This window comes from Paroedura picta, chromosome 2 (genome assembly GCF_049243985.1).
Source record: "Paroedura picta isolate Pp20150507F chromosome 2, Ppicta_v3.0, whole genome shotgun sequence".
Classification (NCBI taxonomy): Eukaryota; Metazoa; Chordata; class Lepidosauria; order Squamata; family Gekkonidae; genus Paroedura; species Paroedura picta.
In genome coordinates this window covers 12738055-12747885 of record NC_135370.1, presented here as the reverse complement: position 1 = coordinate 12747885, position 9831 = coordinate 12738055, and positions in this window count along the sequence as shown.

Here is a 9831-nt window from a genome sequence, read left to right as displayed (position 1 = left end):
TTTCCTTTTAAAAACAGGTAAATCAATAGGGATTTTCGTACGGATAAGTACCCAGTGAACGGTTCGTTTAGCTTTATATATTGTTCCGGGTGGGGGTTGTTTTGGTTTTTCGGAAGTGTTAGACCTGTAAGAGAAAAATTTAAATGGTTGGGAAAGGCCATGGGATGTAGAAATATTTTTTTCACATTTTACTTCCTTGTAAAAACAGGAAAATCAATAGGGATTTTCGTACGGATAAGTACCCAGTGAACGGTTCGTTTAGCTTTATATATTGTTCCGGGTGGGCGTTGTATTGGTTTTTCGGAAGTGTTAGACCTGTAACAGTAAAATTTAAATGGTTGGGAAAGGCTATGGGATGTAGAAATATTTTTTTCACATTTTACTTCCTTGTAAAAACAGGAACAAAAATAGGGATTTTTGTATGGATAAGTACCCAGTGAACGGTTTGTTTAGCTTTATATATTTTTCCGGGTGGGAGTTGTATTGGTTTTTCGCAAGTGTTAGACCTGTAAGAGAAAAATTTAAATGGTTGGGAAAGGCCATGGGATGTAGAAATATTTTTTTCACATTTTATTTCCTTGTAAAAACAGGTAAATCGATAGGGATTTTCGTACGGATAAGTGCCCAGTGAACGGTTCATTTAGCTTTATATATTGTTCCGGGTGGGCGTTGTATTGGTTTTTCGGAAGTGTTAGACCGGTAAGAGAAAAATTTAAATGGTTGGGAAAGGCCATGGGATATAGAAATATTTTTTTCACATTTTATTTCCGTTTAAAAACAGGTAAATCAATAGGGATTTTCGTACGGATAAGTACCCAGTGAACGGTTCGTTTAGCTTTATATATTGTTCTGGGTTGGCGTTGTATTGGTTTTTTGCATGTGTTAGACCTGTAAGAGAAAAATTTAAATGGTTGGGAAAGGCCATGGGATGTAGAAATATTTTTTTCACATTTTATTTCCTTTTAAAAACAGGTAAATCAATAGGGTTTTTCGTATGGATAAGTGCCCAGTGAACGGTTCGTTTAGCTTTATATATTGTTCTGGGTTGGCGTTGTTTTGGTTTTTCGGAAGTGTTAGACCTGTAAGAGAAAAATTAAAATGGCTGGGAAAGGCCATGGGATGTAGAAATATTTTTTTCACATTTTACGTCCTTTTAAAAACAGGTAAATCAATAGGGTTTTTCGTATGGATAAGTGCCCAGTGAACGGTTCGTTTAGCTTTATATATTGTTCTGGGTTGGCGTTGTTTTGGTTTTTCGGAAGTGTTAGACCTGTAAGAGAAAAATTTAAATGGCTGGGAAAGGCCATGGGATGTAGAAATATTTTTTTCACATTTTACGTCCTTGTAAAAACAGGAAAATCGATAGGGATTTTCGTACGGATAAGTGCCCAGTGAACGGTGCATTTAGCTTTATATATTGTTCCGGGTGGGCGTTGTATTGGTTTTTCGCAAGTGTTAGACCTGTAAGAGAAAAATTTAAATGGTTGGGAAAGGCCATGGGATGTAGAAATATTTTTTTCACATTTACTTCCTTGTAAAAACAGGTAAATCAATAGGGTTTTTCGTACGGATAAGTGCCCAGTGAACGGTTCGTTTAGCTTTATATATTGTTCTGGGTTGGCGTTGTATTGGTTTTTTGCATGTGTTAGACCTGTAAGAGAAAAATTTAAATGGCTGGGAAAGGCCATGGGATGTAGAAATATTTTTTTCACATTTTACGTCCTTGTAAAAACAGGAAAATCGATAGGGATTTTCGTACGGATAAGTGCCCAGTGAACGGTGCATTTAGCTTTATATATTGTTCCGGGTGGGCGTTGTATTGGTTTTTCGCAAGTGTTAGACCTGTAAGAGAAAAATTTAAATGGTTGGGAAAGGCCATGGGATGTAGAAATATTTTTTTCACATTTACTTCCATGTAAAAACAGGTAAATCAATAGGGTTTTTCGTACGGATAAGTACCCAGTGAACCGTTCGTTTAGCTTTATATATTGTTCAGGGTGGGCGTTGTATTGGTTTTTCGGAAGTGTTAGACCTGTAACAGTAAAATTTAAATGGTTGGGAAAGGCTATGGGATGTAGAAATATTTTTTTCACATTTTACTTCCTTGTAAAAACAGGAACAAAAATAGGGATTTTTGTATGGATAAGTACCCAGTGAACGGTTTGTTTAGCTTTATATATTTTTCCGGGTGGGAGTTGTATTGGTTTTTCGCAAGTGTTAGACCTGTAAGAGAAAAATTTAAATGGTTGGGAAAGGCCATGGGATGTAGAAATATTTTTTTCACATTTTATTTCCGTTTAAAAACAGGTAAATCAATAGGGATTTTCGTACGGATAAGTGCCCAGTGAACGGTTCATTTAGCTTTATATATTGTACCGCGTGGGCGTTGTATTGGTTTTTCGGAAGTGTTAGACCGGTAAGAGAAAAATTTAAATGGTTGGGAAAGGCCATGGGATATAGAAATATTTTTTTCACATTTTATTTCCGTTTAAAAACAGGTAAATCAATAGGGATTTTCGTACGGATAAGTACCCAGTGAACGGTTTGTTTAGCTTTATATATTGTTCTGGGTTGGCGTTGTATTGGTTTTTTGCATGTGTTAGACCTGTAAGAGAAAAATTTAAATGGTTGGGAAAGGCCATGGGATGTAGAAATATTTTTTTCACATTTTATTTCCTTTTAAAAACAGGTAAATCAATAGGGTTTTTCGTATGGATAAGTGCCCAGTGAACGGTTCGTTTAGCTTTATATATTGTTCTGGGTTGGCGTTGTTTTGGTTTTTCGGAAGTGTTAGACCTGTAAGAGAAAAATTTAAATGGCTGGGAAAGGCCATGGGATGTAGAAATATTTTTTTCACATTTTACGTCCTTTTAAAAACAGGTAAATCAATAGGGTTTTTCGTATGGATAAGTGCCCAGTGAACGGTTCGTTTAGCTTTATATATTGTTCTGGGTTGGCGTTGTTTTGGTTTTTCGGAAGTGTTAGACCTGTAAGAGAAAAATTTAAATGGCTGGGAAAGGCCATGGGATGTAGAAATATTTTATTCACATTTTACGTCCTTGTAAAAACAGGAAAATCGATAGGGATTTTCGTACGGATAAGTGCCCAGTGAACGGTGCATTTAGCTTTATATATTGTTCCGGGTGGGCGTTGTATTGGTTTTTCGCAAGAGTTAGACCTGTAAGAGAAAAATTTAAATGGTTGGGAAAGGCCATGGGATGTAGAAATATTTTTTTCACATTTACTTCCTTGTAAAAACAGGTAAATCAATAGGGTTTTTCGTACGGATAAGTGCCCAGTGAACGGTTCGTTTAGCTTTATATATTGTTCTGGGTTGGCGTTGTATTGGTTTTTTGCATGTGTTAGACCTGTAAGAGAAAAATTTAAATGGCTGGGAAAGGCCATGGGATGTAGAAATATTTTTTTCACATTTTACGTCCTTGTAAAAACAGGAAAATCGATAGGGATTTTCGTACGGATAAGTGCCCAGTGAACGGTGCATTTAGCTTTATATATTGTTCCGGGTGGGCGTTGTATTGGTTTTTCGCAAGTGTTAGACCTGTAAGAGAAAAATTTAAATGGTTGGGAAAGGCCATGGGATGTAGAAATATTTTTTTCACATTTACTTCCATGTAAAAACAGGTAAATCAATAGGGATTTTCGTACGGATAAGTACCCAGTGAACGGTTCGTTTAGCTTTATATATTGTTCCGGGTGGGCGTTGTATTGGTTTTTCGCATGTGTTAGACCTGTAAGAGAAAAATTTAAATGGTTGGGAAAGGCCACGGGATGTAGAAATATTTTTTTCACATTTTACTTCCTTGTAAAAACAGGTAAATCAATAGTGATTTTCGTACGGATAAGTACCCAGTGAACGGTTCGTTCAGCTTTATATATTGTTCCGGGTGGGCGATGTATTGGTTTTTCGGAAGTGTTAGACCTGTAAGAGAAAAATTTAAATGGTTGGGAAAGGCCATGGGATGTAGAAATATTTTTTTCACATTTTATTTCCTTGTAAATACAGGTAAATCGATAGGGATTTTCGTACGGATAAGTGCCCAGTGAACGGTTCGTTTAGCTTTCTATATTGTTTCGGGTGGGCGTTGTTTTGGTTTTTCGGAAGTGTTAGACCTGTAAGAGAAAAATTTAAATGGTTGGGAAAGGCCATGGGATGTAGAAATATTTTTTCACATTTTACTTCCTTGTAAAAACAGGAAAATCGATAGGGATTTTCGTACGGAGAACTAGCTAGTGAACGGTTCGTTTATCTTTATATATTCTTCCGGGTGTGCGTTGTATTGGATTTTCGGAAGAGTTAGACCTGTAAGAGAAAAATTTAAATGGTTGGGAAAGGCCATGGGATGTAGAAATATTTTTTTCACATTTACTTCCTTGTAAAAACAGGTAAATCAATAGGGTTTTTTGTACGGTTAAATACCCAGTGAACGGTTCGTTTAGCTTTATATATTGTTTCGGGTGGGCGTTGTTTTGGTTTTTCGGAAGTGTTAGACCTGTAAGAGAAAAATTTAAATGGTTGGGAAAGGCCATGGGATGTAGAAATATTTTTTTCACATTTTATTTCCTTTTAAAAACAGGTAAATCAATAGGGATTTTCGTACGGATAAGTACCCAGTGAACGGTTCGTTTAGCTTTATATATTGTTCCGGGTGGGGGTTGTTTTGGTTTTTCGGAAGTGTTAGACCTGTAAGAGAAAAATTTAAATGGTTGGGAAAGGCCATGGGATGTAGAAATATTTTTTTCACATTTTATTTCCTTGTAAAAACAGGTAAATCGATAGGGATTTTCGTACGGATAAGTACCCAGTGAACCGTTCGTTTAGCTTTATATATTGTTCCGGGTGGGCGTTGTATTGGTTTTTCGGAAGTGTTAGACCTGTAACAGTAAAATTTAAATGGTTGGGAAAGGCCATGGGATGTAGAAATATTTTTTTCACATTTTACTTCCTTGTAAAAACAGGAAAAAAAATAGGGATTTTTGTACGGATAAGTACCCAGTGAACGGTTTGTTTAGCTTTATATATTTTTCCGGGTGGGAGTTGTATTGGTTTTTCGCAAGTGTTAGACCTGTAAGAGAAAAATTTAAATGGTTGGGAAAGGCCATGGGATGTAGAAATATTTTTTCACATTTTACTTCCTTGTAAAAACAGGAAAAGCGATAGGGATTTTCGTACGGAGAACTAGCTAGTGAACGGTTCGTTTATCTTTATATATTCTTCCGGGTGGGCGTTGTATTGGATTTTCGGAAGAGTTAGACCTGTAAGAGAAAAATTTACATGGTTGGGAAAGGCCATGGGATGTAGAAATATTTTTTTCACATTTACTTCCTTGTAATAACAGGTAAATCAATAGGGTTTTTCGTACGGTTAAATACCCAGTGAACGGTTCGTTTAGCTTTATATATTGTTCCGGGTGGGCGTTGTATTGGTTTTTCGGAAGTGTTAGACCTGTAAGAGAAAAATTTAAATGGTTGGGAAAGGCCATGGGATGTAGAAATATTTTTTTCACATTTTATTTCCTTTTAAAAACAGGTAAATCAATAGGGATTTTCGTACGGATAAGTACCCAGTGAACGGTTCGTTTAGCTTTATATATTGTTCCGGGTGGGGGTTGTTTTGGTTTTTCGGAAGTGTTAGACCTGTAAGAGAAAAATTTAAATGGTTGGGAAAGGCCATGGGATGTAGAAATATTTTTTTCACATTTTACTTCCTTGTAAAAACAGGAAAATCAATAGGGATTTTCGTACGGATAAGTACCCAGTGAACGGTTCGTTTAGCTTTATATATTGTTCCGGGTGGGCGTTGTATTGGTTTTTCGGAAGTGTTAGACCTGTAACAGTAAAATTTAAATGGTTGGGAAAGGCTATGGGATGTAGAAATATTTTTTTCACATTTTACTTCCTTGTAAAAACAGGAACAAAAATAGGGATTTTTGTATGGATAAGTACCCAGTGAACGGTTTGTTTAGCTTTATATATTTTTCCGGGTGGGAGTTGTATTGGTTTTTCGCAAGTGTTAGACCTGTAAGAGAAAAATTTAAATGGTTGGGAAAGGCCATGGGATGTAGAAATATTTTTTTCACATTTTATTTCCTTGTAAAAACAGGTAAATCGATAGGGATTTTCGTACGGATAAGTGCCCAGTGAACGGTTCATTTAGCTTTATATATTGTTCCGGGTGGGCGTTGTATTGGTTTTTCGGAAGTGTTAGACCGGTAAGAGAAAAATTTAAATGGTTGGGAAAGGCCATGGGATATAGAAATATTTTTTTCACATTTTATTTCCGTTTAAAAACAGGTAAATCAATAGGGATTTTCGTACGGATAAGTACCCAGTGAACGGTTCGTTTAGCTTTATATATTGTTCTGGGTTGGCGTTGTATTGGTTTTTTGCATGTGTTAGACCTGTAAGAGAAAAATTTAAATGGTTGGGAAAGGCCATGGGATGTAGAAATATTTTTTTCACATTTTATTTCCTTTTAAAAACAGGTAAATCAATAGGGTTTTTCGTATGGATAAGTGCCCAGTGAACGGTTCGTTTAGCTTTATATATTGTTCTGGGTTGGCGTTGTTTTGGTTTTTCGGAAGTGTTAGACCTGTAAGAGAAAAATTAAAATGGCTGGGAAAGGCCATGGGATGTAGAAATATTTTTTTCACATTTTACGTCCTTTTAAAAACAGGTAAATCAATAGGGTTTTTCGTATGGATAAGTGCCCAGTGAACGGTTCGTTTAGCTTTATATATTGTTCTGGGTTGGCGTTGTTTTGGTTTTTCGGAAGTGTTAGACCTGTAAGAGAAAAATTTAAATGGCTGGGAAAGGCCATGGGATGTAGAAATATTTTTTTCACATTTTACGTCCTTGTAAAAACAGGAAAATCGATAGGGATTTTCGTACGGATAAGTGCCCAGTGAACGGTGCATTTAGCTTTATATATTGTTCCGGGTGGGCGTTGTATTGGTTTTTCGCAAGTGTTAGACCTGTAAGAGAAAAATTTAAATGGTTGGGAAAGGCCATGGGATGTAGAAATATTTTTTTCACATTTACTTCCTTGTAAAAACAGGTAAATCAATAGGGTTTTTCGTACGGATAAGTGCCCAGTGAACGGTTCGTTTAGCTTTATATATTGTTCTGGGTTGGCGTTGTATTGGTTTTTTGCATGTGTTATTCCTGTAAGAGAAAAATTTAAATGGCTGGGAAAGGCCATGGGATGTAGAAATATTTTTTTCACATTTTACGTCCTTGTAAAAACAGGAAAATCGATAGGGATTTTCGTACGGATAAGTGCCCAGTGAACGGTGCATTTAGCTTTATATATTGTTCCGGGTGGGCGTTGTATTGGTTTTTCGCAAGTGTTAGACCTGTAAGAGAAAAATTTAAATGGTTGGGAAAGGCCATGGGATGTAGAAATATTTTTTTCACATTTACTTCCATGTAAAAACAGGTAAATCAATAGGGTTTTTCGTACGGATAAGTGCCCAGTGAACGGTTCGTTTAGCTTTATATATTGTTCCGGGTGGGCGTTGTATTGGTTTTTCGGAAGTGTTAGACCTGTAAGAGAAAAATTTAAATGGTTGGGAAAGGCCATGGGATGTAGAAATATTTTTTTCACATTTTACGTCCTTGTAAAAACAGGAAAATCGATAGGGATTTTCGTACGGATAAGTGCCCAGTGAACGGTGCATTTAGCTTTATATATTGTTCCGGGTGGGCGTTGTATTGGTTTTTCGCAAGTGTTAGACCTGTAAGAGAAAAATTTAAATGGTTGGGAAAGGCCATGGGATGTAGAAATATTTTTTTCACATTTACTTCCTTGTAAAAACAGGTAAATCAATAGGGTTTTTCGTACGGATAAGTGCCCAGTGAACGGTTCGTTTATCTTTATATATTGTTCCGGGTGGGCGTTGTATTGGTTTTTCGGAAGTGTTAGACCGGTAAGAGAAAAATTTAAATGGTTGGGAAAGGCCATGGGATATAGAAATATTTTTTTCACATTTTATTTCCGTTTAAAAACAGGTAAATCAATAGGGATTTTCGTACGGATTAGTACCCAGTGAACCGTTCGTTTAGCTTTCTATATTGTTCCGGGTGGGCGTTGTATTGGTTTTTCGCAAGTGTTAGACCTGTAAGAGAAAAATTTAAATGGTTGGGAAAGGCTATGGGATGTAGAAATATTTTTTTCACATTTTACTTCCTTGTAAAAACAGGAACAAAAATAGGGATTTTTGTATGGATAAGTACCCAGTGAACGGTTTGTTTAGCTTTATATATTTTTCCGGGTGGGAGTTGTATTGGTTTTTCGCAAGTGTTAGACCTGTAAGAGAAAAATTTAAATGGTTGGGAAAGGCCATGGGATGTAGAAATATTTTTTTCACATTTTATTTCCTTGTAAAAACAGGTAAATCGATAGGGATTTTCGTACGGATAAGTGCCCAGTGAACGGTTCATTTAGCTTTATATATTGTTCCGGGTGGGCGTTGTATTGGTTTTTCGGAAGTGTTAGACCGGTAAGAGAAAAATTTAAATGGTTGGGAAAGGCCATGGGATATAGAAATATTTTTTTCACATTTTATTTCCGTTTAAAAACAGGTAAATCAATAGGGATTTTCGTACGGATAAGTACCCAGTGAACGGTTCGTTTAGCTTTATATATTGTTCTGGGTTGGCGTTGTATTGGTTTTTTGCATGTGTTAGACCTGTAAGAGAAAAATTTAAATGGTTGGGAAAGGCCATGGGATGTAGAAATATTTTTTTCACATTTTATTTCCTTTTAAAAACAGGTAAATCAATAGGGTTTTTCGTATGGATATGTGCCCAGTGAACGGTTCGTTTAGCTTTATATATTGTTCTGGGTTGGCGTTGTTTTGGTTTTTCGGAAGTGTTAGACCTGTAAGAGAAAAATTTAAATGGCTGGGAAAGGCCATGGGATGTAGAAATATTTTTTTCACATTTTACGTCCTTTTAAAAACAGGTAAATCAATAGGGTTTTTCGTATGGATAAGTGCCCAGTGAACGGTTCGTTTAGCTTTATATATTGTTCTGGGTTGGCGTTGTTTTGGTTTTTCGGAAGTGTTAGACCTGTAAGAGAAAAATTTAAATGGCTGGGAAAGGCCATGGGATGTAGAAATATTTTTTTCACATTTTACGTCCTTGTAAAAACAGGAAAATCGATAGGGATTTTCGTACGGATAAGTGCCCAGTGAACGGTGCATTTAGCTTTATATATTGTTCCGGGTGGGCGTTGTATTGGTTTTTCGCAAGTGTTAGACCTGTAAGAGAAAAATTTAAATGGTTGGGAAAGGCCATGGGATGTAGAAATATTTTTTTCACATTTTACGTCCTTGTAAAAACAGGAAAATCGATAGGGATTTTCGTACGGATAAGTGCCCAGTGAACGGTGCATTTAGCTTTATATATTGTTCCGGGTGGGCGTTGTATTGGTTTTTCGCAAGTGTTAGACCTGTAAGAGAAAAATTTAAATGGTTGGGAAAGGCCATGGGATGTAGAAATATTTTTTTCACATTTACTTCCTTGTAAAAACAGGTAAATCAATAGGGTTTTTCGTACGGATAAGTGCCCAGTGAACGGTTCGTTTATCTTTATATATTGTTCCGGGTGGGCGTTGTATTGGTTTTTCGGAAGTGTTAGACCGGTAAGAGAAAAATTTAAATGGTTGGGAAAGGCCATGGGATATAGAAATATTTTTTTCACATTTTATTTCCGTTTAAAAACAGGTAAATCAATAGGGATTTTCGTACGGATTAGTACCCAGTGAACCGTTCGTTTAGCTTTCTATATTGTTCCGGGTGGGCGTTGTAT